This window comes from Rosa chinensis, chromosome 5 (genome assembly GCF_002994745.2).
Source record: "Rosa chinensis cultivar Old Blush chromosome 5, RchiOBHm-V2, whole genome shotgun sequence".
NCBI classification, from domain to species: Eukaryota; Viridiplantae; Streptophyta; class Magnoliopsida; order Rosales; family Rosaceae; genus Rosa; species Rosa chinensis.
The window spans coordinates 78385969-78390823 of record NC_037092.1 but is presented as its reverse complement, the minus strand read 5'-3'; the positions used below and the strand labels follow the sequence as shown (position 1 = coordinate 78390823).

General features: G+C 35.6%; 1 long non-coding RNA gene across 1 annotated transcript; it reads right to left on the bottom strand.

Moving 5' to 3' along the window:
• Positions 1-1750: 1750 nt before the first annotated feature.
• On the bottom strand, positions 1751-2906 carry LOC112168171. Its single transcript, XR_002924121.2, has 4 exons — positions 2797-2906; positions 2433-2572; positions 2199-2336; positions 1751-1978 (listed from the first exon to the last, which is right to left on the bottom strand). It is a non-coding gene; the product is annotated as an uncharacterized LOC112168171 (long non-coding RNA).
• Positions 2907-4855: the final 1949 nt, after the last annotated feature.

The following is a 4855-nucleotide window of genomic DNA, read 5'->3' as shown; positions in this document are numbered from 1 at the left end:
CTTCTTCTCCATCAAATTCAAGGTCATCGTCGACATCGTCAGCATCTTCAATAACTTACTATTCGGTGCCGTCTTCTCCTGTGAGTACACCGCCGAGAAATCACTGTGCACGAGATCGAACATTGCCAAGCCCAAGGGTGCAACTGGAAATTGATTCAGGGATGCTGTGTCCACATGAGTATGGCTATGGCTCAAGCGTTTCAACTACTTCAGGTTGTTATTCATACTTAATCAAGGTACTGCTGAGGCAATATCAGCAGTAAGTTGTTGGAGTACTTCGAACTCATGAGATTGATCGGGGAAAGCTTCTGGTTTTGCTTTAGCAGAAACGTATATGTTTGCAGTATGTAAGACCATCAAGGTATTTACCAGATTGATATTTTTATGTTGGTCAAAATGTCAAATTAATGCATGTCAGTTTTCCCACTAGCTCTTAACACCTTAAATTCGGTTTCTATGCTAGCCTGAATTTCCATGCCTACCTCCAGAGAGAATACTACAAGATCTATTTCCTTAGTTAACACGCCAGAGATCAATGCTTTCTCATTTTTGAGTATTCATGTGTAAATAAAAGATGCCCTCATGCCCATAATCTTGGTCAACTTCGTGTATCAAAACCGGCTTTACTTAAGATTTAGATGCATGCATCATGCATGACAGCATGAGATATTTAATTTATCAGCTCTAACATTTAGACATGGTCAAAACGTTTTGTGGTACTGGAGTCTTGGTCTAATTTAAGTAATTATAAACTAAAAAACCCCTTGTTAATTTTAGGTTAGCAAGGAGAAAGGCTCCACATGTTTATGATCAAGCAGATCTTGGGAGTCTTTGTATTCTTGTTAATAAGAAGGTTTGCAATCTGTCAAATGCATACTTTGCTCTATATAAAAATGATGACCCCAAATTCATGAGGATAGCAATTAAGGTTTAAGGTGTAGGATTTCGGTAAATTATTGTGCATACTCTCAATGAGATGATATATAGAAATACATATTTTACTGTTAAATAGTAATTCATGGAGAATTACTAGCCAGTTACTACTCCTAATTCATGGGACTTATTTTCACAAAGAGCCTAATCAATGTCTGGTCCCTAATTGCTTAGGTAGGTGCAGTTTCTTAATTCCATCGGAGGCTCTAATTAATTAGTTTAGCTTGTCGCTAACTTAAAATTGTGATTAACTGCAACGTTGCATGTATCCCTCGATCTACAATAGCACATTGTATATTACCATCACTACTAGCAAAACAACAATCACCCACAGATTTTAATCTGTGGGTAATAAGACTATTACCCATTTTCACACGGATATCAGTGTGTGATAGCTTTTACTCACGATACACGCACAGATTGAGTTACCGTGTGGTTTGGAGGGGGGCAATGCTCATCTCACACGGATTATTTTGTCCGTGTGAATATTAGACGTGGGCCCCACTATAATTCCATAAATATAAATTACCGGAATGAAACGCAATCCGTGTGAGCAACTCTATTTCACACAGATTTTTGTGCTAAATGTATAAACTGTATTTCACACGGATTACTGTGCGGGATGCAACTCACACTGATTTCTGTATCAAAACCTATAACCTTATTGACATGAATTTCTGTGTGAGATCCTTATATCCTAAATCTCACTTATTTCTGTGTGTAAAAATAACAGCATGTTAAAAAAAAAAGTTTTTGCTAAAAGTGACAGAATAATAATTTTATTTCTCTATAATAAATATACTTCAAATATTTACAATAAAGTGAACAAATCCACAACTCAATCAAAAATATTAAAACTTTACATTCATAGCAAGATGTTCTTTACATTCCAAGCAAAATACATTTCATACCAAAGTAAATTCTTGGATTACAAAAAACAAGGCTGCCTTCCAAAATACATTGTTGTTGAAGATGAAATATCACTAAGATTTTCCCCCTTGTCCACGAATAGTTCCCATCATTAAGAGAGTAAGAGCAAATGAAACTGCATCGAAGACAATTAACGTGTGAACTTGGGAACCAAATAAAAGTTTAAAGTCAACTACCATTATAACATCATGTATATAAACTTTGAGATCATTTTCTTGGAACCGTATTTGAAGTTAAAAAGTTATTCCAATCTATATAACGAGTAACTACAAGTGACAAAAATAATATACCTGTCAAAATTATGTAAATGGAAACATGAAAGAAACAAAACATACCTTGTGAAGAAGCTTTACAAGATTGCGGTGCTGAAGTTTTGCAATCAGTATCACTTCATTTTTGAACTCTTTCATTCCTTGTCCATAACTTCTTGAGAGCCACTTCACTGCAATTTCTTTTCCATCTAGTAGTGTACCCTGAAGATTATTCACATTTGCATCAAGATTAGTTGTTGTTTTCCCAACATAGATGCTTAACTTGTATGATTCTTCTGTTAGCAGAGTACATATTACCTCGTACACAGATCCAAAACCACCTTCTCCAAGTTTATTATTAATTGAAAATTTATTGGTAGCAGTCTCTATTGTTGACTAGTCAAACAATGGTAGCTCCAGGTCTTCATCCTTCTGCTCTTCAATGTTGTTTTGAGTACCTTATATGATCATTAACAAGCAATAAACGTTACATACGTTTTGCTCTATATTGTTTTGACCTTCTCCATCACATGCAGCAACTCTTCTTCAAAAGAATGACAGATCTAGATTGGTAATCTATGTTATCTATTAATTGAATGATCACTTACTGAACACAATCACATATATATAAACACATTAGCTTAAGGCATGCCAGAACAAGTATGAAAGACAGAAGACATACCTGAAGCTGAGAATGAATTGAGTGCCATGACGAACAGGTCCGGTCTTCTGCAACTGCTCTAGTTTCAAGTTCTCTGTGTATGGGGCTGAGATCTAAAGACTTGCGTGTAGAGAGTGCAGGGACCTGAACCTATATATAGAGGATGAGATCAGAAACTTCCCATAACAGTTTTCCTAAATCAATTAGGTCCTCTATATATAAATCATGTACCAATATACATTACTTGATTATAAGCACATTAAGTTTCCCAATACAATATGGATTTCAGATACAAATTCCTTATTGTTCCAGGGATAGAATCATCTATGCAATCCCGGTTATTTCATTCAACAGTAATCATATACAATTGTTAAATTCATAATGTGATTAATGTAAGTCCAACTCTTACATTCTCCCACTTGGACTACATTACTCACTCAATTGTACACAATTAGAACAATGTAATAACCACTGAAGTGTGCACATGAAATTGCATAAAATTCTCAAACTTAATCACAAACTTGGTCAAGTTATGGAATCTGGCAGAGCTAAGGAAAAATAATGCTTTCAAAAGCACACCACTCCAAAACTACAAAACCAGAACCATAACCCACATAAGTTCAATTGATACAACCAAAGATAAAACATACATATGCAGTATGTATCTGTCATCATCTGCAGTGCATATGTAAATGGTCCAAACTGAAGGATTTTGACTATCAAAATCTCAAACACAACCAAAAGGAATAGATTGTAATTGAAAGCGTCTGCACTGAAGTGTTGATCATAATCAACTCAATCTATCCAATAGAAATCAAATAGCTATTTGCCAAAACAAAATACAGAAATATTCATAATCACCAAATGTTGCAGCAAAATAAAAAACTTCTGAATAATACCGTGGATTTATTACTGAATAATGAAGACAAAGTCATTAAAAAACTTTAAATTTCAGAAAAACAAGAACTGAAATTAAACAACACTGAAGATAAAACTTTTAACAAAAAAAAAAAATGCTCCCATTGATCCTAGGCATCTAAGGTAGGAAGGACTCCCATATCAGTTACATGTTTCTGAAAAGCTGCTACAGATAATGCCTTAGTGAATGGATCAGCTAACTGTAAGTGTGTATTAACCGGAGCTATTTCAATTTCCCGATGCTTCACTCTTTCTCTCACACTATAATATTTCAGGTCTATGTGCTTAGAGTTATTAGACCTCTTATTATTCTTAGTGAAGCAAACAGCTGCAGAATTATCACTATAAACTCTCAAAGGTCTGGTATTCATGGAATCCAACAACCTAGTCTGAATTAGAAAATTTCTAAGCCATAACCCTTGACACACACCATCATATATCGCTATAAATTCTGCCTGCATGGTTGAAGTGGCTGTCAATGTTTGCTTAATGCTCCTCCAAGCTATGGCACCCCCAGCCATCATAAAAACATACCCAGAAGTGGATTTGGTTGAATCCGGATACTTGCCTGCGAAGTCTGCATCGGTGTACCCAATAACATCCAAATTTTCAACCTTCTTATACTCCAGCAAATAACTCTTAGTCTTCTGTAAATATCTAAGCACCTTCTTTGCTGCAACCCAATGCTCATGCCCAGGGTTTGACTGAAATCTCGATAATATACCCACTGCATATGCTAAATCAGGCCTAGTGCACACTTGCGCATACATCAAGCTACCAATTAGTCTAGCATAAGGTCTGCCATTCATATCTTCCCTTTCCAAGTCATTCCTAGGACATTGACATTTGTTCAGTTTATCTCCTTTAGAGATAGGAGCCTCTCCTGGTGCACACTTCTGCATATCAAACCTATTCAAGACTCTGGAAATATAACTTTGCTGAGATAGACCCAATAACCCCTTCTTCCTGTCTCTTTTAATCTCAATCCCCAGCACGAAAGACGCTTCACCAAGATCTTTCATATCAAAGTTTTTAGACAGAAAAGACTTGGTAGATTTCAATAAATTTATATCACTGCTAGCAAGCAATATGTCATCCACGTATAATATCAGAAAAATAAAGTGCTTGCCCATTGTTTTCAGATAAACACATTCATCAACAA